Below are 25268 nucleotides of genomic sequence, written 5' to 3'. Positions count from 1 at the left end.
TGATTTGCTGTGAACAAATGCATAGGAGGCTCTCCTTAAGAACAAAACCCATTGTTCGAGGAAATATGTATATTAATAAATCCAAATAAATCCATACAATCCTTTCCATGGTTGTCAAAATATAATAATAGGCTAAATAACTGTCAGCTTGTTGCACTTTTATAGTCTCCCACAATTTGCTATCAAGGCCTGTTTTAAAATTGAGCTAAGGCTAAAGTTCTTTCAGAACTTTTCCATTCCCAAATGTTGGTGGCTTTCTCTCTCCATGTGCAAAATTTCTCAAACAATCCCAAGGAACCATATTTTTCACTGTCCATTGTCTTGGCAGTCATTGGTGACCCTTTAGTGCAGTTTCCCTACACCCCAGTAGGATCTTCCTGGAGTAAGAATCATTCCCTTTCTTCTTCTGGCTAGGAATACCCCCTCAGTTTCAGGCTTAATTGCTTTATATAAATATGGATGCTATTGAACTCAGTAACCATCCTCTTCACTTTCCCCAAAAGGGTACATGAAGAAGGGCCTCAGATGATGAATGTTGGGTCTGAGTAGATGTGTGTAGGGAGCACAAGGTATTGAGGCATAAGGCATCAACTGAGCTCCATCAAATCTAACAAGCTCCACCAGATGTGCAGGTTAAACATCTCCATTTTTGCTCAGCTAAAATCCAGGATCCTAGCACTCGACACAACTGGAATAATAATAATAATAATAATAATAATAATAATAATAATGGCAGCTTGTCCATCTGACTGAGTTGCCCCAGCATAATATAAAGACACACCAAACATTAAAAATTTCCTGATACATGGCTGCTTTCAGATGACTTCAGAAAGTCATATGGTTGTTATCTCCTTGACAACTGATGGGAGGTCATTCCACAGGGTGGGTGCCACTACTGCGAAGGCCCTCTGGCTGGCTCCCTATAACCTCACAATGGGGAACTGCCAGAAGGCCCTCAGAGCTGGACCTCAGTGTCCGGGCTGAACAATGAAAATTGATATGCTCCTTCAGGGTCAAGGCCGTTTAGGGCTTTAAAGGTCAGCAGTAACAATGCTCTTCCTAGTTTGTGAAGTGAGAGTGGAAGACTAACTTCATTTAAAGGCTGACATTTGTGTGAACTGAGGCTGGCTTAAGTAGGACTTTTTGGCTGATTGACAACCATCCTCCAGTCTCATTGGCATTTCCTTCATCCATCCTGTCAGTTCTTTCCCACCATCACCACCCATATCCCTCTGCCTTGTCAGTTACGTTTTCCCTGTCTCTAATACATCTGGCATATTTTCTATTCTTTCTTTGCCTGTGGCTGGCTGTCCGTGGCTTGCATTTTGATTACTGCCAAATATAACGCCTGCGAGGTGCAAATCCTTCTCTCAAAAAATGGGCTTGGTGTGAAGGGCAGGTGGCTGTGCATAATGTTCTTGATGTTTTAAATAAAAAACAAGAAACCGTAGGCTTGTACACCAACCCTAAGTATCCAAATTATTTGACTCCTTTGGTGGGAGGAAGCAGGCTACCCACCACTTTTGCAGTTGCAAAGTCTGGCATGGACTGCACTATCTTAAGATTTCTCCCATCCTCTTTTGCTGCTCTCTCTTGAAATGTGCTGCAGTCTGCTGTGAGATGAACGTATCTGGGGTGGAAGCGGGGAGAAGGCTAAATTAGCATCATCCCTATTGCACCTTTCTCCATTGCAAACGTCCTCTGCTGAGGCAGTTAACCCCACTCCCTGCTGAAGTTGTGTTTATTTCCAGTTTCTGAGTCTGGTTGAGGTGGGGCAACATGATTAAAATTGTCTGGTATATATGTTTGGAGGAGTCTGTAGTGGAGAACTAGTGGGTTGGAGGGAGATATGGGCACAGGATAGATTTGATTCAGGTTGCATTTACCTAATTCACACATCCCAAAACAAGATGTGAACTGAAGTGCTTCTGAATTTTGCAATGCAGCCCTCCAGCCTAATGAAGTCTGTGGAAATATATATATTAAGGGAGAGTGTCCATATAAATGTAGAACTGTACAATATACAGTAAAGGGAAATGGTTCCACAAAAGTGTGTTTATGGGGCCAAATTTGCACTAAACTGAAATTTGCCCACCCCTAGTGGGAGAGGGGTCAAGCAATTCCATCCTGCTGTGTCTTTCTTGCAACAATCCTTCTGCCCTGGCTGGGCAAATAAGGCTTTTGTGAGAGGGAAACATGTTTTCCCACTCGCCCACCATCAACATTACTGCTGTCTGCACTGCACTACATTCACAGCCTGATCAGTAACTGGGACTGCTTCTTCCTTGGAAGTGATTCTGGAGCAATGCTAAGATAATGCTACAGACTGAATTCATATTTGGTCATGAAAACCAGTTCAAAGTGACAGCAACTAATCTCTCCTCACTCTGAATGGGTGAATGCTTTTATACACTTTGCAAAAATTAATTCCAGCTGTTTAAAGTCTTGGGGTTGGGGGATTCCTCCCTTTCAAATCAACCCCAATGCTGCTGACAATATTTGAAGTTTATAGCTTTGTTTTGTTGGCACTGTGCTCTGAAAGATGCTAGCAGGCAACATGGACCTAAATCATAGGCTCTTGGATAGAAAGAAAAGCTATTATCAAATATACCCACTTAACTACAGAGCATGTCTGTTTTGCTTAGCAGGGCTACTTTGGAGTCAAAGGACTGTGTTCATATTAGAAGAAAGAATGAAATATTACTCAGTTTTAGGTATTAAAATATTCTGCTAAATCAGCTAGAGGACCTGATAAACCTATCTGTTACTCTTTCCATGTAAAAGCTCTCCTGATGTAATATTTCTCCCATCCATCATGGGAGTTCATCTGTATTCATCTAAAAGTTGACTTATTCTCTTGTAAACACATTGCATTTTCCTACATATTGTGCCACCCATCATCCCTTTGCTTTGTCCTGATTTTTTTTTTTTTTGGGGGGGGGAGAAACATAAAATGATGGGCTTTGCTTTTAGAGAGAGGCTTCAGAATACAGTAGGTTGAATCCAGACTAAATCAGCCAAACTGTGTCTCCATCAAAGAGAGTTAAGTCATGATGATGACCAACTTGTCCAATTGATTTCAATGGCATCTGAGTTCAACTGATATAATCTGGATTAAATCCATTGTGATTAGTTTTCTTCAATTTTGTATAGCCCTGACCTGAATATTAGCACTCTTTGTGGAGCTATTCATTTGGCTACCCCAGGCATAATGGGATGTTGCTCACTGTCTCTCACCTCACTTGGCTGGATGCCACATCATCCTAGGATGGAAAGCAATAGGTCAAGGGAATTTTTTGTGTGAGCATGAGGTTTTGGCTGGTGTTGGAAGCTGAATGCAGAGGCGTGTCTTGCTTTGTGCTGGACCCAAAGCTGAGCTTGGAACTTCTTTGGAAATCTACTAGGGAGGCAAGATTTGTTGGGGTGTTAATGCTGTGAGCCCTTCCATCTTATGCTCAAATAAAACCATATATTCTAAAGGCACCACAGTCTCCATTTGCCTTCAGTTCAAGGAAACCAATTCCTGAGTAAAGTGTAGGCACCCCTGAAGCCTCTCGCTGCTCAGCGATTGGGGCATGCACAACATTACTTACTGGGGACCAAGCAGGTAGAGATGAATTATTGGATGGGTGGAGAATTCCATTTGCAATCATTTCTACTGTGGAGACCAAAGACCTGTAACAATGTCCTCCTATATGCCAGATTGGGAATCCTTCCCACTCCTCTCAAGTTCTGTATTCCCTTTGGGGGAAGGTGGTCAGGAGCAACATACCCCAAGGTGTGTGAGGTTGCTCACTCACCCATCATCACAATTTTTTTGTAACTCAATTTGGGGGTCCCCCCCCCTGCAATCAGAGAGAGAGAGAGAGAGAGAGAGAGAGAGAGCGAGCTCCCTATTCTGTGCTGCTCAAATGATTCCTGATCTGCTGGTGGAGGGGGAGAAGATCACCCAGGGGAATGTTATAATATCATAATGCTGTTATACAAGTCTGTGGTGTGACAGCACTTGAAAGTACTGTGTACAGCTCTAGTCACCTCAGCGCAAAAAAGGGATATTGTACAGCTGCAAAGCTCCCCTCAGAGGAAAGGTTATAAGATTTGGGGCTTTTTTTCGTTTAGAGAAAAGACAAGTAAGAGGGGAAATGATAGAGGTGTAAAAAAAAATTAGGCACTGTGTGGAGAAAGTGGATAGAGAAATTTTTCCTCCCTCCCTGATAGCACTAGAACTTGGGGCCGTCCAGTGAAGCAGGAGGTGAGACGATTCAGGAGGACAGAGAAAAGAAAGTACTTCTTTGCATATCACATGTGGAACTCGCTCCCACAACAGGTAATGGGGGTTGCCGGCTTGGGTGGTTTTAAAAGACAAATTCCTGGAGGATAAGGTTATCCCCGACTGCGTTGTGCCTTCTGAATGCCAGCTGCTGGGGATCACAAGTGGGGGGAAGGCTCTTGTGCTTAGGTACTGCTTGCAGGGTTCCCATAGGCATCTTGTTGGCCCTGGATTTGATGGTCCTTTGGCTGGCTCCTGCAGGACTAAGATTGCCCTCCCTCTCATCTTCCCCTCCCCATTTCAGCTGAACAGGAATCACCTGAGCAGCAGCAGCAGCGGCAGCAAAGAGGGCCGCTGCTGCTTTAGAGGGCCAGGGGCATCTGGGTGGCCCTTGAGGGTCAGCTGACGGAATAACCTAGGCGTTTCCCCCTAAACACTGAGTTCTGTCTGCTAGATTTTTGGGGGAAACTGAGGGGAAGGCACTGAAACATGGCTGCTGTGCCAAGAGCTTGGGTCAAGACACCTACACTGCCACTCTGTAGGTGAAGTTCGGAATCCAAGTTAAAAATATGTCTGGGGCCGATTCTATGTCACGCTGCAAATCATCGAACCATAGAATTGTAGAGTTGGGAGGGGTCACAAGGGTCGTCCAATCCACCCCCTTTCTCATCATGAAATACATTCTCTTTGCTGTTCTGTCCTAGCTGGCTGATGGTGCTAAACTTAAATGCCTAGTACAGTGGTACCTCAGGTTACATATGCTTCAAGTTACATACGCTTCAGGTTACAGGCTCCGCTAACCCAGAAATAGTGCTTCAGGTTAAGAACTTTGCTTCAGGATGAGAACAGAAATCATGCTCCGATGGTGCAGCAGCAGCAGGAGGCCCCATTAGCTAAAGTGGTGCTTCAGGTTAAGAACAGTTTCAGATTAAGTATGGACCTCCGGAACGAATTAAGTACTTAACCCGAGGTACCACTGTAGTATAGCTTCTTGAAATACCAGCCTTATTATGACTTGTCTAGAAAATGGATGGGGGGTGCATGGTTGGAGTAAAGCAACCGTCCAGGCCGTCACTGATTTTTTCTTTTTAAAAAATGCATATGTAAGGTGCTTCCAAGCCCAGAGGTATCAATACCCCATGAAACGGCTCTGCTTCCCGTGAAAGTGCCCGCAAAGGAGTCCTCATTCAGTGGGCTCATTTCCAAGATGCTGCTTTTAAAGACACACAGAGAGACGTTTTATGCAAATTCTCTTCTGTATACTTTCTCCCACAATATTGCTCCCACTCTTATAATTGCCTCTTCTTAAATATCTCTGCCAGCTTTTCTCGTTAATTAATTAAACCGTTGCTTTTACCAGTTCAGAGATTCACTCCCTTGCAAGCAAATATCAATCTGTACCCTCGGGTGAAGGGCAAAGGCTCTCCTTCTTTATGTTTCTGTCTTCCTGAACATAAAAAAAACCGCACATGAATGCTATCAAGTTGAAAGAGCAAGCACAGATGAAATGTGCGGCATGGAAAGGGCACAGTCCTTTCCCAGTTTCTGCTTCTGTGGGTTTTAAAGGAGCATGCAGAATTTTACACATCTGTGTGGCTATTTTGTAAATTGGGTGCAAAAAAAGGTTCACCTTCAGGTGTGGGGCATTGGTGTATTGGCAAATTCAGAAGGGCAGGATCTATTCATGATACTCCACCCACTCCCCCTCACAGCCATGTTCCTGTCACGAACTAGTTGGATGCAGAAGAATGGTAAGAAGAAGCATTTGGGAAACCCTCAAGGGGAGAAGGCTCAGAGCCTGGGGAGTGGTAGCTGCACAATGCTGAGTGGTCAGAGGGAGATGAGAGGGAAGACTGGGAAGAGGAGGTGCCAGAAGCTGAAGTGGTAACAGGGCTTAGTGAACAGGGAGAGTCTGCGCCAGAGAGAAGTCCAGAATCAGAGGCAGAAGCTGAAGCTGAAGCAGAAGAGTGGGAGGAGGGAGGCCAAGAGATGAGTCTGGCTGGTGGTCACAGGTGTCTCCCCCTCCTGCTGTGATGAGCTCCCCTGCCCCCTTGTCTCCCAGAACCAGAAGAGGCATGAAAAGGGCAGAAGAGAGGTTAGTTGCTTGCAGGTGGAGTCTCCAGTTGCTTGAGGAAAGCCGTGGTAAGGAGGCAGGGACTTTCGGTGTTGGCAACTGATTTACACGGAGGAAGACCACTGGGAATGAGCTATTCTGCTCATTAGGCCTGACACTTAACCAAGACTGTGGTGTTCATGTTTTTTGCTAGTAAAGAGTTAACTCCATCTTTGACCTGTGTGATTATTGGCAGGCATGCTCCTGTGACAATCCCCTTCTAAGATATACAGCTGTCTAAGATTATGCAGTATAATAATAATAATAATAATAATAATAATAATAATAATAATAATACTGTCATGTTAATTCATACATTGTTAATGAGGTTGGATGATTTATTCATACTTTATTTTCTTATTAGACACCACCTTGAACAAACTATTGGAAAAGGCAGCCTTAAAAGTACCTTCCTGAAATCAGTAAAATGTGCAAACTGGTCCCTTAAAGTGGCATGATGACATCCAGATTACAATGAGTACAATGAATGGGCAGGCTCAAAGGCCAGAATATTTGTTTTAGAAAATAATTGATTATTAGTGTTATTATTTGGTGTTTAAGAAGTGTTAGGGGAAGTGTAGTTCCACTGATGGAGGACACGTGGTGCTCCTTCTGGGGTGGTTTGCCCACTTTTGGTCCCCAGCTCTCACCTGGGACTCCTAGAAGCTGTCAGCATGTGACAGCGGTCACACCCTTAGAATGGCTTCCACCGGTCAGCTAAACCAGGTGAGGGGAGCCAGTGGGTCTCAACCCATGGCCTGAGTTATGGACTTCCCCTGCATGCAAAGACAGGCTCTGACAGATTGAGCTGTCAAGACTAATAGTGGGTGCTGCAGTTTCTGCATGTGCTGCAGAGGGAAGTGAGCTAAAGCCCCTCTCCCTTTGGGCACAACACCATCTTTGAAAAGTGAGCATTTCATTTACCTGGCTTGGTTAAGAAGCAAAATAGATAAGTGGTGACTGCAACTGGCGATGGGGCTAAGTCTTTATTTTGTGGCTTTCATGTGGCTTTTTTGCCAGCTAATGGGGAGAGAATTTATGGTGGTTCTGAAATGTGTGGGGCATGCATGAGAATCCAGTCAAAAAATGAACAGGGGGGAGCATGGAGGGCAAATCTCTCCCTTTCTTTCCCCAAACTTTGTGCCATACAAAGAGTTTTCTGAACTTACTGAGGGGTCTTCCTCTTTCTTTCCTTCCTGCAGGTGGAACTTTCATCTCATCCTGGAGCCAGGTGCTAGTGCCTAGGTTTGCCTTTTTGGCAGGCACCTCTGCATTCAACAGACTGGGGTGTGAGTGACCTTCGTGGGACCTAGATCAAGGCAAGGTAAGCCTCAAGCCCAGATGTTTGAAGCAGGCCCAATTGGGATCTAGATGAGCCAAGGGTCTTGGCATGCTTACCAGGGTGAAAGCCATGGGACTGCATACTACTTTAAGTAGGACATCCAGATTTACAGGAGCCATATTGGCTTCTGATTAGCTCCTGGGATGTCTTGTTTGGCTTGCATGAGAGCATGGACTCCAAAGATGCCCATTTTAGGGGATCATGCTCTCGCATGAGTCACTTGGCTCCCATGAGAGCATGGCCCCTAAAGATACATATTGGGGGTGGGGGCTACGCTCTTCTTGCACGAGTCCCATGACCCCAGAAGACACACGTCCTGATTTCACTTGGTGGCGTGTTAGAGGGTATGGGAGTGGGTGTCTCTCCCACCCAATAGCCCTCCTAGATCCTTCTGTTTGGAAATCCTCCCAAGACCAACTCTAAGGGCCAGATATTTCCTCTCCTTCACATCCTTCCTCAAATCCCACATCCTTCCATGGATTTTAGCTTCATCCCTTAGTTGAGCCCTCGCCAACCAGGTGCCTTCTGGGGGTTTGGACTACAGCTCCCTTCTGCCATAGCCAGCACTGAGATCCTGTGTGATGCGGTGGTTATAGTGTTGAACTAGGACCTGGGAAACCAGGGTTCAAATCCCCACTTAGCCACAAAGCTCACTGTCTTCAGCCCAGTCTGCCTTGCAGGGCTGTTGGGCAAATAAAACGGGGAGGGAGGAGTACCACAAACACCATCTTAAGCTCCTTGGAGGAAAAGTGGGATAGAAATGGACAAATAAAAAAGTATACAATATCTAGAAGGCACCAGGCTGGCGAAGGCTCCCTTAGTCCTAATCTACAACTGGAAAAGAAAAATGATTTGTGTTCTTTTAAATACATGAAACTGCATCGACTTTCATTAATTCATCTCTTCTTACCCTTGGTTCTCCCTTCTCTCCCTTTTTGATTGTAGATGCACACAAACATGTTCTAAATTTAGGTTGTACATTCATCGGGGCAGCAACCTGCTTCTTTCTTATGCTACTCTGTGACATAAATACCAATATATATGATAATCATAGAAATAATAACATCAGAAGGCCTTTTTTCCCTACATAGCTTTTCCTTCTACTAGGCTTGCCTCTTTGCACTCGGCTGGCTTCTATTGTGGCTGGATGTTCTGCCGCAGAGAATCAAAGGTATTTGCAAAAGACTGTAAAATAGTTTCTGTGTCGCCAAACTGTCAGGGGCTGTTTTTGTATTAAGAGCAGCCTTCCCCAACCTGGTGCTCACCAGGTGCTTTGGACTGCAGTTCCCACCAGCTCTAGTCAGCACAACCGCTAGTGAGGGTGGTGGAAGCTGTAATCCAAAAACTGTTTATTTATTATAACTTATTGCATTTATATTGCACCTTTCCCACAAGGAGCTCAAGGTCGCATGAAACTTCTTCCTGTCTACATTTTATCCCCAAGGTCACCCAGTGAGCTTTGTGGGCTGAGTGAGGACTTGGAACCTGGGTCTTCTAGGTTCTGGTCCAGCACTCTAATGATGACACCACACTTGCAGGCTCCAGGTTGGTGAAGGCTGGAGGAGCCCATCTTGGCAAGATGGACCCAGTAGCCTGACTCCGTTGAAGGCAGCTTTGTATGAGCTCACATTTTCCTAATATTAACAGGGGAGGTTTGGAGGGGTTGCTTGCACTAAAGTAGGCATGTTTCATCAAGTGGGGCAGTGATCTGGCACAGTTGCCTGTTGACAGTCTTAAAACTTTGTCATAAAGGCGCCACTCAACCTCTCTGGCACCTTTGATCTTCAGCTCCAAATGATCCTTCCAGAACAGCCCCTCTTCACAGTTTTATTGCAACAGAGACTTCAGCAAATGAGGCTGTGCCCATTCGCGTTTCTTCTTCCGAAGTCAAATGAGAGTCATGTTCGAGTGATTTTCTTAAACTATACTAAAATGCAAATTTTGGGCACTAAGGGGCAAAGGAGGGAATGCCGCAAAGGGCAGTCAACTTAGTTATCATCTGCAAGCCATACTTAACATTTCCAATAAATGACCTGGCTGCAGAAATGAAAAATTGTTGGTTTTTTCCTGACATTTTTCTTATGTTGCTTACATTTTAACTTCGCAGAGTCTCCTTATTTGCACAGCCCCAGCTTTGGAATTTGTTAATGGGATTGCTTTATTCATGCCTCTGCGGCTGCTTTTAATTAAACGCGGGGGGGGGGGGGGTTGCATGGGAGTGCTCTCTGCAATGCACTCGTGGTGAATATGATCCACAGGACTGGAGTTCTGATAGAACTGGTTGTTCTGTATGGAAGGAACTAAGGGAATGTGACTCAACTCCTATTGGGCTGAATCACTGGGGAAGGAAATGGGTTTGCTTGTCTGTGGGCTTAGCCACACATAGCGCTTTCCAGGCAAAGGGCAAAGGTCTGCTAGCTTTAAAGCTCTGTGCCAGAGGGCTCTTTTTTTCTTTTTTCTTTGCAAACCAAGAGCTTTCCCTGCAAAAACCTGGTCTTTAAAGCTAAAGTTCAACCAATTGCACAGGTTTTCCATGGATTGCTGTTTGCTCCAATTTAGCAGTAAAGAGTGAGTTTTCATGGAGGAAGCCCTGGAGCAAAAAAGGGATGCTTGGATGTGAAGCTTTAAAGCATAGAACATGCCTAGAAAATGTAGACAAAAGATAAGTGTGGATAAGCCCTGAATGCTCCTCCATGTAAAATGCTCCCTGTATATAGAAAACATGGCACGTTAAGAAGAAGGATTCTAGGTTGGTGGTCGTGCTGATGATATTACCTTATTGTGAGCAGCAGGGTGGTCCAACACATGGCCCAAGGGTCACCTTTTTTTGGCAGCCCTCAGCAGCAATGCATGATAGGTAAAAGCCAGCTGCAGCTCCCGTCTGCCGTCTCTTCTTGCACTGCTAAAGAGAAGACACACTTTCCTAGTGGCTGCCGGCACGCAGGCAGGGAAAGGAGAAAGAGGCGGTACTTGCACATGTCTTATGGTGACTGCCACCTTTAGCTCTGACATGTCCCTCTGCTGAATGCTGGGAGGAGTTTGCTGGCGAGGTCAGACTCATGCCTCATGCAGCATGGTGACCAAGGAGTGTGGCAGTGGCCTTGAGGGAATGCGGTTGCTGCTGCTGCTGCTGCCCACACATAAAAAGAAGCCAGCCACTGAGGAGACCAAAGTCGAGCAGGTGGCAGATAATGGGATGGGGTGAGTGAGGAGGAATTGCAGGGTGTCATTGGGGGGGACCTGGAAGGGCAGAGTGACTTTATGGGGAGAGGATTGCCTGAGGTAAATAGAGTCCCCTCACGGAATTTGAGGGAGGGTTAAACAGGGCGGTCCCTTTTTGAGGTGGGCTTGGGGGTGTCCTGTGATGCCAGACTTATTAGGCTCTTCCTGACTTTTTCTAGGAGGCGGTTGGCTGAGGAGAATCCCCTTTACAGTTGGACTCAAAGGGTATGTGTGTGTTTGGAAGTCAGGTGGGGTGGGAGACTCTTAGCTGAAGTGGTGACAGTGCTTAAGACCTGAGCTTGTTTTGTGTACTTACTCAGAAGCAAGCCCCAGAGACTTAAATGAGGTTCCTGCTTAAGTAGGGGTGCATGCTGTGCTATGTATTCTGCCCCCTCCTCATTCCACTTATAAATATATGGCTCTCTCTTGTTCTGAGTTCCTTCCTAGCTTCATACACTGCTAATGGTTTTGCTCCTATATTGTTGACTGATGTTGGAGCCCCGGCCCCTCTTCGCCCACAAATCTTGGGCAATCTTGGAATTAATTATTGAGAGAATATGTCTCAATTTGTTCTGCATTAATGCTGTGTTGGGAATGGAGTCAGGGCTGCAGTCAGAACAGATACCGTAATCGATGAACTGAGACTTGCTCCAAGTCCTGAACACACCATCTGGAATTCCAATCTGATGTTACAATTTGTAGTTCTGACCCCAGATTCAACACTGGGAAAGAACAAGGGGAGGAAGGAAGGAAGAGTTGCCTTTTCTGCTTCTGTAGGATTTAATATTAATTTAGTAGTGTATATTAAATAATATTAACTAACTTGATTTATGATATGGAAACTTAATTCAGTGTTCAGCCCACTTGGTCTGAGAGGTTGGACCACCCTGGTGTGCAGGGAGGTTATATGTGTGTGCATGTATTTATAGATGTATGTACTAGGGACTAACAACCCTGCCTAACTGCCCTTCCCTCACACCCAAGCAGAATCCTCTCTCTACAGCTCACACTTATTTGCTTACCCTAAGCTGGATGGGGAGAACCTGGCTTGACAGCAATACATGTGAAAAGGATCTAGGGTTCTTAGTAGACAACAAAATTAACATGAGGTAACAATGTGATACAGCAGCAAACACCGCCCCCCTCCCCAATGTTATTCTGCCTGCATCCACAGAGGTATAGTGTCCTGGCCAAGGGAAGTAATAGAACTGCTTTATTCTGCCTTGGCCAGATCACACCTGGAGTCTTGTGTCCAGTTCTGGGCACATTTTAAGGAGGATGTTGACAAGCTAGAGTGTGTGCAAAAGATGATCCGGGAACCAAGCCTTATGAAGAACGGTTGCAGGAGTTGGGTATGTTTAGCCTAGAAAAGAGGAGACAGAGAGGAGATATGATAGCCATCTCCAAATAACTGAAGGATTGTCAAATAGAAGATGGAGCAAGCTTGTTTGCTGCTGCTGTGGAGGGTAGGACTTGAACCAATAGCTTCAAATTACAAGAAAGGAGATTCTGACTAAACATCAGGAAGAACTTTCTGACAGTAAGAGCTGTTCAACAGTGAAGCAGTCCACAACCTTGGGAGATTGTGGACTCACCTTCATTGGAGGTTTGTAAGCAGAGGTTGGATGGCCATTTGTCATAGGGATCCCTTCCAACTCTACAATTTCATGATTCTATTGTTATGAGGGGGTTTTTCGGGGGGGCAGAGTTTAGACCCTTCAAAACTCTGGACCCGGCAAGTGATAAGGGCAACTTCTTAGCCACATGTTCATACAGAGTTTACAGGGGGACTGCTGTCTCCTTATCTGAGATCCAACAGTTGCTAGCTTCTCTGGGCGTTAGCAAGCTAACCAAAAGGGCCAGCAGGAGTATTTCTACCTCACCTACTGCCAAGCCAAATCAAAGAGGACAGGAGCTTGCAGCTGTCCCATGGGAAGGGGGCTTGAGCGTGTTCAGTGGGGTATCACAGCAGGGAACAAGCTGAAGTTGAGACCAGCTTCAGCAGCAGGAGCTGCTGCAACCTAATTGCTAGGCCCACCCATGCTTGCAAGACTGCTCTGCTTAAAGGAGCCCAGCCTTCTCCAGTAATCTCATACTGAGATGGAGAAGGGAAGCACTTAGGTCTTCTGTAGTGCAGACCTTTGTATTGGAGGATGGCAGTCCAATATCCTCGGGCCAGAAGGAGTGCACACTGGCCTCTCAGGTTCATCTGAGAGTGCTTCTGGGGCCGACCTTGCATGCCCTTCCCTTTCTGCTAAGGAGTCTTCACTCTACTCCAGGGTCATGACAGATTGGGTAAACGAACTCTTTCTATTAGTCTTGCCATGGTGGAGGATGAGCTCCCCCTTTGAATGCTGTGACATCCTTCTCCACCAAGAAGGTTAAAGGGAGAGAGTGCACCTTGGTGACTGTTCTTTTCCAGAAGCTTGTGCTGCAGTCAGTCCTCCTGGTGTGGGAGGCTGCTTGATTTGAGCACAGAAGGCAAAAAACCCAGTAAAAATAGGCTTTGCCATCAACGCAAGAATGATCTACCGGTTCCAGAGCATGCCATATGCACCAAAGCCCACTCCTGTTGCCTACCTCCTCTCTCCACCCCCTTAATTCCTAAGAACTTACAGTGAGCCAAGGCGGGGGGGGGGGGAGGACATTCCCAGAAAAAAGAGGAGCGGGGTTTTTGTTTCTGCCTCTCGTCATCCTTCTAGCCTTTTGCAGATCTGCTGCCTTTTTGGCTCTGCACAGAGGTTTAATGGGAAAGTTGAAAAGCCTCTGCCATGTATAGCTGATGGTTCTTTTGCCAGCAAGCCTCAGCAACTCGGGGAATATTTCTCATGCCTGAAGTGGGTATTAAACAGGCAAATGGAGTGGAAGGAGCAAGTGGAATGGCAAACCATGATCAATTAGTGCTGAAAACAGGTCGGCTGATTCATTGGTTGCCCATCAAGCTGTAACTGCAGAAACCAAAGGAACCGCTGATATGTGAAAGAAGCAAAAAAAGAAAAGACTGCAATATTGATGCAACTTGGCATCAAAGTAATATGCTTATTTGGAGAGCAGAGAAAAATTAATTTTCCAAGCCTACCTGTTTGTCTGCCCCACCCATTATTTGCTGCTGCTGCATCATCAGATAAATTGACTTTTGCAGTGCAGGATGAATACAATTTCATTAGAAGGATATCAGAGAAATGTGCATGTTTTTAGCCATATGCACCATTTTTCATAGGGAAATGAGATAGCTGCCCAGAGGAGATCCCTGTCTATGTGGTCGATTAAAGAAAATAAATCTTGGCTCACAAAGATTACCACCCCCAACTGCAGCCCTGCAGAGCAACCGTTCCAGGCCTCCCCTGCAAAATCCTTGCCTTGAACTCCATGGATGTGTTTCTATGTAGAATGTCCATAAGCATGTCACTGTCTCTCAGACTCAGCTTGCAATATGTAAAATGGGAATAATGCTCTCCAGGGTTGCCCAAGGGTCTAACCCAAGTACTGCACGAAAACTGGGGCTTGAAGGGGCTTAATCATCAGGTTGCGTAGGCATCCACTGGGAGAACAGGCAAAGGGGGAAGTTGCCCCTTCCATCTGGATGAACCATAAGTCCTAGATTCCCAGCTTTCATTTGTTTTAAGAGGCAGTATGCCCCTGAACCCCAGTTGTTGGGAACTGCAAGTGGGGAGAGTGCTGCTGCGCTCCGGTCCTGCTTGTTGTGGGCTTCCCACTTTCAGAAAGGGATGCTGGACTAGATGGGCATTTGGCCTCATCCAGTTGCAGGGCTCTTCTTATGCTGTCATGCTTATGGACTTCCAGAGAGTCATATATCTGCTCTGTGTTTGGAACAGAATGCTCTTGTCCTTGGTCTCATCCAGCAAGGATATTCTTATTTCCTTCCATCGGATGAAGGAGAGCCCATGAAAGTTTGTACCCTAATAAAGGCTGTTCAATCTGTAAGTGCCATAAGATGATTTCTGGTTTTTATTTTCTTCTGTCACTCATGTGACACTTGGTTTGGGCAGTCCCGAAATTGCTCCCACAGGAGGCAGTGGTGGCCACTAGCCTAGATGGCTTTGCCCAACTCATGAAGGAGAGGGCTATCAGTGGCTACGAGCCACAATGGTTCTGCTCTACTTCCACGCTCAGAGGCAATAATGCTTCTGAATACAGTTGCTAGAAAGGAGAGGGCTATTGTACTTGAGTCCTGCTTGCAGGTTTCCCAGGGGAGCATCTGGTTGGCCATTGTGAGAACAGGATGCCGGACTAGATGGGTCACTGGCCTGGTTCCAGCAGCCTCTTCTAATGTTATTGTGTTAGCTGTTCCCTGAGCAGCAAGCATTGCTAACCAAGTTCCATTATAGTTTTAACAGTTGAGTCAACAGACCAAGACAACCTCAGCTCGATTCTGTCCCCTTGGTGGGATTCCTGCACAGCAGTTCTGATACCAGGAGTCTCTTTTACCTTCACTGTGTTCTGGCATCATGGATGGAGCATTCGTATGCAGCCTCTGCCTTCTAGCAAACTGTCATCTCTGGCTTGTTTGTCAACCTCATGACAGTGCTGACGCATCCCATAGCCATCTGGGTATTGACATTGCTTTGCATTCTCCCGCTTCGTCCCTCTTTTTCTTTTGAGAGAGTGAGAGAGAAAGCACATGCACGATAGGGAAAGAAGTTTCCCTGTTGTAGAAATGGCAGAAGATACCATGATGCCATTGATGACTTACAGGCAAGAAATTCATCTACTGTACCAGCTTTGTGGCACATGGTCTGCCCCACCAGCTTGTCTCTTTGATCTGAATAATTCATTGTGGTTTTCACCTGTGCTGGAGTCTGGAGGGGGTGAGAACCCATGCAGCAGGAAGTGAAGGAAGGTTGGCCCAGTCTGCTTCTATACCCACTTCACATCCCCAACCAAGCGGACATGTATGTTGCCCTTTGGCTGGCCCTTGTCCTGTCTTTATTTATTTATTTCATTTATTGCATTTCTATCCTATCTTTCCTCCAAGAAGCTCAAAAGTGGCACGAATGCTTCTCCTGCTCCTCCATTTCATCTTAACAACAATTCTGTGAAGTAGGTAAGGTTGAAAGAGACACCCATAAGAGCATAAGAGTCCAGATAGATCAGGCCCATGGACATCTACTCCAGCATCTTGTAACTGCAGTTGCTACCCAGACACCTCTGGGACGCCAGCAATCAGAATCCGAACTCAAGAACTCTCCTGTCCTGTGGTTTCCTGCAGCTGGCATTGCTGCTTCTGACTATGGAGGCAAGGCCACTGTGAATTTGTTCAGTCCTCTATTAAAGCCGTCCAAGTTGGTGGCTGCCACTGCCCCCTGTGGGATCAAGCTCCATAGTTTAACTTCATGGCTGAGTGGGAATTTGCACCCTGTTCTGGGTGGGGAGGAACTGGATCAAACTTGGGCTGGATCCTTATCTCCCTCATGGTCCCTTCCAACTCTGTGATTCTATTATTCCCCGTTGAGACAGGTATGACAGGTGGGCCCATCTGTCAATCATGCGGCAACTCCCTAGTGTCAGGTGACTGCTTTTGCATAGCGCTGTGCACAGAAGCTCTAGCAATCAGCTGGTCATCAGGCATTCTTCAGCATTCTGTGCACAGCACTAGGCAAGCCCTGATGACCAAGACCTGCACTACAACCACTACACCACCCTGCCTCTTTCCAGTTGAATTGGCAACCTCCAGTTTATGTTTCCTCCCCTTTTTGCTTAAGATGTGTGTGTAACACATGTGGTCAACTTGACAGATTTTGTTCCATCCTGAGTGTTCCTGCTAAGGTCTGTCTCATGCAAGAGTTAGCATTATCTGCTGGGTATATTTAAAATGCCCCTCCACACTCCCGGAGGCTAGATCAAAGTCCGCAGTACACTACAACTGCAAGTGAAAACTTGACACTTTTCTACCCAGAGTTGTTGACACATTCAAGACGAAGATATTGATCCGGAGAATATTTTGCTTCTTGCTTTCAGATGTCTGTTCTCTAATTTGCAGCAGCCAAACAGATAAAAAGCAAATGGAGCAGGACCCTCAGCCCTTAAAATGCTTGCATACAAGCCTGCCTGTCTTGCACACAGCTTTTTAGTCACCAAGCTATGTAGAGAGCAGCCTGTGGACATCTAGATCACTCTTTCTGCCACTTGCATAGCTATCAACTTTTCCCTTTTCTTGCAAGGAGTCCTATTTGGAATAAGGGAATTTCCCTTTAAAAAAGGGAAACCTTGACAGCTATGCGCCTGGGACCTGCGTAGACTGACGTGCAGCATAAATTAATACTGCAGAGTTTTTAAGTGAAAGAATAAGAGCTTTATTGAGTTAAAATAAACTTCTTCATAAACAACATGGTTCCAAACAGTTTGACTGAGATTCTATACTGACTCTGCTCACAGCTGAGGCAGACTGACTCTGACTGAAATCTTACAGAGAACACAGAGAGAAACTGGCTGCCAAGTCACATGTCGGAGTGACTCCACAGTTAGCAGTCAGGACCGAATAACAGCACATCCCAGCCTGCTTTGTCTTTGCTGTGTCTTTGTCACATGACATAGACCACACCCCTCCTTCCCTCCTCCAGTGATATTGAACTCTGATAATACCTTTTCCTGAAACCACCCACTTTTGCCACACCAACCAGGTATGTGGCCTAGGTTCCCTTTTGTTGTGTTTTTGTATATTCTGTAGGAAGCCCCCCGGAGTGGCTGGGGCAACCCAGTCAGATGGTGGGGTACAAAAAACAAATTATTCTTATTAAAAGATATGGGCCTCAGACTGAAAAAGCACACCCCACCCCTTTAAAGAGATATTCTGGCAGCTTAAAAGGATATCTATCATCTATCTATCTATCTATCTATCTATCACAATTTATAGATATATAAAAAACAATTTTTATTAAGAGTTTTCAACATGAAATACAATAAAAGCCAAACCAATCTAAAGAAAATAAATAGGGAAGAAGAAGGAGGAGGAGGAGGAGGAGAAGAAGAAGAAGAAGAAGAAGAAGAAGAAGAGCATCATATCCTCTGTTGTAATTATATCTTAAGCCTTATTTCACGCGCAGGAGAGTGAATCGTCCCAGGGGCTTCTCACCTGGGAACTTCGCCCTCTTCCCCCCAGCCTCCCACCCTGGCAGATCCTCTCTCCCCTGTCCCTCACGCAGGGCCTTCATCCTCTGTCCATCACCTTCCTGTGTGTATCTTCAGTAAACCAAGATAGGGAACTTCAAAAGGCAAAGCATAAATATGTATAGAATTAATAGAAAGAAAACAAGAATTACAGATCACAGGAAAGCAAAATAAGAAGAGAAATAAAAGAAAAAAACAGTCTTAATAGAAATGGTTATATCAAGTGGTGTATTGCTTCCAATGAAGAACATTTAGTTTGAAATGTTATATCTTACGATGCACAAAGTTACAATCATCATGTAAGGAATTGTGATGCTCTCTGCATCCCCCACCTGCTCTTCACTGAAGGAACAGCCATAGGAAAGTGATCTTATAGGAGCATAGGGACATATGAAGCTGCCTTAGGCTGGGCCAGGCCTTGAGTCCATCTCACTTACTGGTAATACTGTACACTGATCGAGTGGCAGTGGCCCTCTAGGGTTTCTGGCAGGAGTCCCTCACAGCCCCATCTGGAAATGCAATTGGGGATCGAAGCTGGGACCTTCTGCGTGCAACGCAGGTGTTCTACCACTGAGCTACAGCCCCTTGCATGTGCACCAGACTCTAAGGGTGCCACACTATGGAACATCTTATCATGTTAGCTCTCAATATCAGGCTTTCCTTTTTTTTTAATATGATATTTATTGAAAATTTTTGAAATTACAAAGAAAAAACAAAGCAGAAAAAGAAAATAGAAAAAACAAAGAAAAAACAAGCCACATTCAAAAAACAAAAATACACCGCAGACAAACAAAAATAAGTCCATCATTCTCGAATGCCCAAGTCTCATCACCTTCTTTCTTAGACCTCCTCCTCCTCCCTTTTTTTGTATCCTGGTTATTAATTATGCAGCAAATCCTTTCCATATTTCATAGTATTCTGTCATTACGTTACCTTAATCTATTTTCATCTTATCTTATAAAAAAACCTTAAAAACTTAAAACTTAAATCTTATTTTTACCGACTTCTCACAACCATAATATTCTTGCCTAATTCTTTAAACATTTTTGCTAGAGCCAAATAATTTCGTTCCAACATTTTTCTAACATTCATCAATTTTATAAAACAATCCTGATAATAGAAAGAGAAATAAAAACAATCCAATCTTCATCCAGCGTCCCTTCCTCCTGGTCCCGGGTTTTGTCAGTCCTTTTTATCCCATCGATCTAGCGCATTAACCTGGCAACCTTATTTCCGAGGCCCTTAAATCTCTTCCAGGTCCCTTCTGCAGCTCTTCTTCATATTCTCCTTTCGCTCGTGGGAACTCCAGCTTGATGATGTTTTTGACCCTTTTCAACAAATCAGCCCCTTTTCCATAGTCCAGACTCAACTCCATGTGGTATTTAGGAAGATGTTTCAGAATCCCTCCAAAATTGAGAGCCCCCACAGCTCCAAACATCTCACGGCCCATTGCCAGACTCGGAAAGTCCAAACATCCTTGCATAGGGGGGTCTATCCAACCCCCCATTTCCAAACCAATCCAAACTTTATCTTTCCAAATCTGGCTTTTTCCAAGTTCATTTGTCAAATCAAAAAGCCCTTGTTCCTGCAAGGCCGCAGCTCCCTCCATCTCTGGCGCCCAAGATTCAGCAACATCCTCTTCTCTCATCTGCTCTGTCAGGACACACTCCTGATCTAATTCCTGGGTGGGCTCCACATAGTTTCCCACTGCCTGTTCAAAAATTCTGGCCGCATTAGTCATCAAATCCATCTTCTCACTTAACTGTTCCAGTAGGGCACTTGTTTTACAGAGAGCACACAGCAGAGCCTCTGGATACATTGTCCCACAAGGTCACAAGTCCTTTCCCACGATTGTAATCTGAGACAGCTGCAAGCTCCCTGGAATTAGTTACAGTTTCACAGTCTCCCTCTAGGGGGAGAACTTCTATTTGTTCTTGCAACAAAATATCTTTTTTGAGATATTTTGTCAATATTTGTTCCTTTAAAGTGCGAAAGGAAGCAATGGAATCACTATGTTTCTCTTCCTTTAACTATCTGTCAAAAACATTTGTCTCTGGTCAATGAGCTTCAAAACGTCAGTCCTGACACCCCGCTCCAGGATCAGGACGGTGGAAAGTTACTTTGCTTTAAACTCACTTCTGCAGGTTTAAACAGTCCAAAAAAAAAAGATCCCCCTTCTTCTCCTGCTACCGAAGGGGGGTTCAACAGTTTTAAATGATGAAAGCCAATCCTTTAAAAGCGATTTTCTGAGCTCTAGTTTACGTTGTCTTTGCTTTATTCTGTCTACAAAGAAACGGAAGGCTGACTTCCTGTTTAGACCTTCCCGTTTCAGTACCAAATTAAAATAATTTTTAAAGTCCAATTCCTTTCTGCTCGCAAGTCCTTATTTAAAGTCCGATTGTTCAAAGTTTAAGTACTCACGGGTGCTTATTTTAGAAGCCAAATTGTCCCAGGAAAAAGGCAGCGCTCTCTGGCAACGGCTGTGCGGCTTCGCTCCACGGAAATAGCAGTTGACTCACAGCACCGTGCCACTTCCCCCTCTTCACTTCGGAGCCCGTTTGTGGGTTCCTTTGCGGGTTGGGGGGGCGCTAAGGGTGCCCGCCGAGTCCCATGGTCACAGGCTTCATCCGCCTGTGATTTTTAGCAGGGTCCCCGCTTCGCCGTAGCAGAAAAGACCCCTTTCACGCAGAGCTAGTCCCTCCAGTTCAGAGGGAGTCCGCCATTGCTGATGGCGCCACCCCGGAAGTCCAATATCAGACTTTCCTCCTCAGTCTCCACAGAGATTCTTTTTCTGGGCCTAGTAGAGCTGCCAATTTCATTTCGGTTGCTTAGAATTGTAGAGTTGGAAGGGGCCTCAAGGCATGTCTGCTGCAACCCACTGCAATGCGGGAATCACAGCTAAATCACAGCTTCCAGGGTAGCTGAGCTATGTGTGGACCCCAGAGAGTTCTGTTAGATTTTCCAGCTGGACGTTGCTCAGTCTGCTACTTTACTTCTGAGTCCAGTTGAATGTGGCTCAAATGTCTTATTGACTCCTTGGAACTGGAAAGGGAAGCACAACTTTCCATGTTAGGTTTTGGGGAATAGCCTTTGAAGGCCAAGTGGAATCATGACCCTCTGACCACTGAAGCTATTTTCAAGGTCATTGTCCAGGTACTCAGGGATCAAGAGAGCAGCTTCCACTCAGTGTCAACCAGGGATGGGGAACCTCAGGCCTGCAGAATAGACATAGCCCTCCAGATCTCTCTCTCTGACCCTCAAAACTCTCCCCAGGCTGCGGCTGTCACTGATCCTGCTTCACACAGACCAGGATGTGCCACTGAACTCTGATAGTATCCTTTGCTTGTCCAGATGGAGGAGAGAGGTGTGCAGGTATAGAAACTACTCTACTGTAGAAAAATGTATTTCATGTTATTTGCTTCTCCCGTTTTTCCTCCTCTGGGCCCTCTGTGGTTGCCCAAGGTTGCCCAGAATGGGATGTGGCCCCCAAACTGGAAAAGGGTCCCCTATCTTTGGTATGAGCCACACTGGTAGATGGGTCACTGGCAGCCTCCTGTATATTCATTGAGTGCTCAGCCCCAGGGGCACCTTGACATGGTTTGCTGAATTCTTTCAAACACTTTTATCAACAGAGCTAACAGGTAGTTCACACACCTTGCACCAAGGTGTTCCTCTTGATTTCACTTCGCAGTCGAGTGGCAGCCTCGTGGAAGTGCTCCAGGCTGGGATGTAGGGGAGCCATCTGGAGCTGTGGGGTAAGCTAGGAATGCTTTGAGCACACACTTTGCATGCAGGATGCCGTGGGGCCAGTTCCTGGCAGGTTCTCCAGCAGCAGAGTTGAGTAGGAGGTGCTGCTTTAGACGATGAAGTAGCCAGTGCCTTCTAAGGTAGGCTATGCTGGGTTCAATGTGTGCTGAAGGCACACCTGTTTACCTTGGCCTTTGATATCGGAGGTGTATGTTTTCAGGACCTGCCCTCTTCTTGTGACTGCAATTTGTTTTAAACTACTTTTAACATTTTAAAAGCCAGTTGCCTCTGGGAAGCACACAAGCAAGCTGAGAGAACAACAGACCTTTCCCGAGCAGTATTCAAAGCCTTCTGCCTCCAACGTAATGGCTAGTAGCCATGTCAGCCTTAGCTCAGTTGGTTAGAGTGTGGTGCTGATACCGCCAAGCTTGCTGGTTCAATCCCCTTATGGGACGGCTGCATATTCCTGTATTGCAAGGGGGTTGGACCAGATCAGAGCTTTCCAAACAGGATGTTGCAACATGTTAGTGTGTAGGTGTGTCATGCAAACATTCCCCATGCTCCTCTTGGGGCTGGAAAGGGGTTAGTTTAACCTCTGTTTTGCTGGTAAAATTAATTACTGTGTCACAAAAGGATGCATGTCTAAAAAGGGTGTCATCAACTTGAAAAGTTTGGAAAGTTCTGGACTAGATGATCCTCAGGGTCCCTTCCAGCTCTACAATTCTTTGATTCTACACAGGAGTCTGGCTTTATAGAAAGCAGCTTCACGTGCTGAGTCAGCATGATTTCCCCCCTCCTCCACCTCAACCTGCTTATTCCTTCATGATTCCAGTACTTGAGGATCTTTTAATTCATGATTAATGATTAGAAGCAGAAGATGTCTAGTCCCCTCCCCCACAAATCCCCCCTCCCTTTCTATACCCACATAGAAACACACTTGAGACCAGAGAAGTTAATTTTTAGCAGCAGGATGCCATCTTGGTTGCAATTTATTAAGAAAGTGAGCAGACGGAGAGAGCCGGGCCGGCAGTCTCACTGAAGGGAGCCATAAATTCTTCAGAGGCTGGGTTTGCAAATTAAATGGATGTAAGGAGAGCCTGCTGGACCAGGGCAATGGTCCATCTAGTTTAGCATCCTGTTCCAGCTGTGGTCAGCCAGATGCCCCAATGGGAAGCCTGCAAGTAGGACCAAAGCACAGGAGCACTCCCCCCCCCCCGTGGTTTTCAGCAACTCATGTAGTTTTAGATACTGCTATCATGTCACCCCCTTACTGACCTGTTATCTAAACTAAAGCGCCCCACATGCTGCAACCTTTCCTCTTAGGGGAGTCGCTTCATCTCCTTGGTAATTTCGGTTGCCCTTTTCTCAACGTTTTCCAACTTACAAGACCGTATGAAGAGAGGAAGGCATAGGACATCCTCTGGGGAAGCAGAGCTGCTCCTTTCCCTCCCCCCCCCCCATTATAAGGAATAGAGGTACCAGCCTAAAATTCTGACCATTGTAGAGAGAAAGAGAGAATGGAATACTTAGAAGTATATTGTTCTCCATCCAGGCTTCAGATTTGTTTCTAAGGTTGCTTCCAGTGACCTGCACATCAACTGTTCATTCTGATTTGTTTACACAAAGTATGTGGGGAGGTTAGACAAGGTCAGCTATTTATTCTGATTTGTTTGTGGGGAGCTGAGATGATGTTGCATCAAGCTATTGCAATCCCATATTTCCCAGTACATATTTCTGTCACTTTCTTGTCGCTTTTGCTGATGGTGGGGGGAAGTGGGTAGAGATGGATGAATATATCAATTTCAGATTCTCATGTTTTCCATTCTTACATTCGGCTCTCACCATTTCCATATCAGTTCTTTCTTTAAGTCCCTGTGAAAATTCATCAGGATCTTAGTGCAAAATTCTCCCAATAGGCACATTTTGATATGCAATTTTCCCTGATGCCTTTTTTGGTGTTATTTTCACTAATAGATGCATTTTTACAGACCTTTCACGTTGATATATACATTTCTATATGTATTGCAGAATATATGTGTTCTGTGTATGCATTCTTGATACACACATTACTTGGCTGCAGAATGGCAATGTAAAATTTGGGATGCATGAATTTCTAAGGATGGTTGTGTTTTGCTTCAAGTAATGTTTTAGGAAGTGCAGATTAGGTAGATTCGTCTTAAAATTCAACCTGAACTGAATTTCCCCCACGTCCCAAGCTCAGTCCCTCCAGGTGTCCCTATTTTCCAGGGACAGTCCTGGATTTACAGAAGCTGTCCTAGTTTCTTATTTGATCCCAGAATGTCCCACTTTTCCTTAGGGCATCTCTATTTTCATCAGAGAAATGTAGGAGAGCATGGCTCAGTTATGTGACCCCCCCCTGAGCCAGGGAGATAAGTGACTATACAACCCTTAGAAGACATCTGAAGGCAGCCCTGTATAGGAAAGTATTGTTACATTGTTAATGTTAAATGTTTTATTATGTTTTTATGTGTGTTGGAAGGCACCCAAAGACAGGGTATGATGATGATGATGATGATGATGATTGAATGGGACATCCCTGTTTTCAATAGAGAAATGTTGGAGGGTATGCTAGCTGAGAGATCACATTGGACCAGTTGCACAGGAGAATCTGCTGACAAAAACCAACACTGGTGAAGGCCTGTTTCAAAGAACAATCAGCAAAGGCTGATTGTGACCATGTGATATTGGAGGCAAAGAGATTTCTGGCTTGGGGAAGGAGGGGGGTGAGGGAGTTCTGCTGCACGTATATATTTAGTAACAGTTGTTAAATTTTTCTGTTTGTGATTCACTTTCACACTGCAAAGGTTGACTGAGTTATTCTAGTGCCGTTTCCAAAATTAAATGAGGTGGGCTTGATTCAAACTGAGCAGGAGAGATCTGCCAAAGGACCAGTTTATTTGAGGAAGTTGCAATTAATTTCTAGGCGGCAGATCGAGTCCCGTCTAATAGCTGTAGCCAATATTGCCAGGGTTGGTGGTGTTAAATTTTCAGCCCAGCCTTTTTCTCTCTCCCCCCCCCCACCCTGATCTGTGTCATCCTTGAGTGCTTTGTTACTAGGATGTCCTGTGTCCTTGAACTGTATGCCTCAGTGAAGTCTGTCTGGAGGGTGTGGCTGCAGAAAATTCTCATGTTTATGTGGCTGGAATGTAACCTCCTGTAAAGAGGGACAAGTCACATGTGCTGCCCCACCCACTTTCCCCTCTGGCTCCACCCACTATTAACACCTGCCATTCCCCCCATGGGGGAATGTGGCCCTAAAGAATTAAAAATCCCCCCACCATAATAACCATTTGGGAGTTTACATACCCTCCAACATTTCTCTATTGAAAATAGAGGTGTCCTATTCAGTAATCATAATCATAATAATATTTATTTGACAGGGTTGACCCAGCTACTCTGGCCAGCTTCCAACATATATCAAAACA

At 45.3% G+C, this 25268-nt stretch overlaps 1 protein-coding gene across 13 annotated transcripts in view; it reads left to right on the top strand.

The window, feature by feature from the left end:
* HTR2C (5-hydroxytryptamine receptor 2C) overlaps positions 1–25268 on the top strand; it is a 248232-nt gene that overhangs the window by 142847 nt on the left and 80117 nt on the right. For 7 of the 13 annotated variants that reach the window (XM_083486476.1, XM_083486483.1, XM_083486485.1 and 4 more), the window contains exons 2-3: positions 7586–7707; positions 8817–8896. The gene's annotated coding sequence lies outside the window, so the exon portion shown is untranslated. The remainder of the gene's footprint in view (positions 1–7585; positions 7708–8816; positions 8897–25268) is intronic. The other 6 variants (XM_083486474.1, XM_083486484.1, XM_083486475.1 and 3 more) reach the window with 1 other exon arrangement.

This window comes from Podarcis liolepis (assembly GCF_965112155.1).
Source record: "Podarcis liolepis genome assembly, chromosome: Z".
Classification (NCBI taxonomy): Eukaryota; Metazoa; Chordata; class Lepidosauria; order Squamata; family Lacertidae; genus Podarcis; species Podarcis liolepis.
This window is presented reverse-complemented; position numbering and strand designations above follow the sequence as displayed.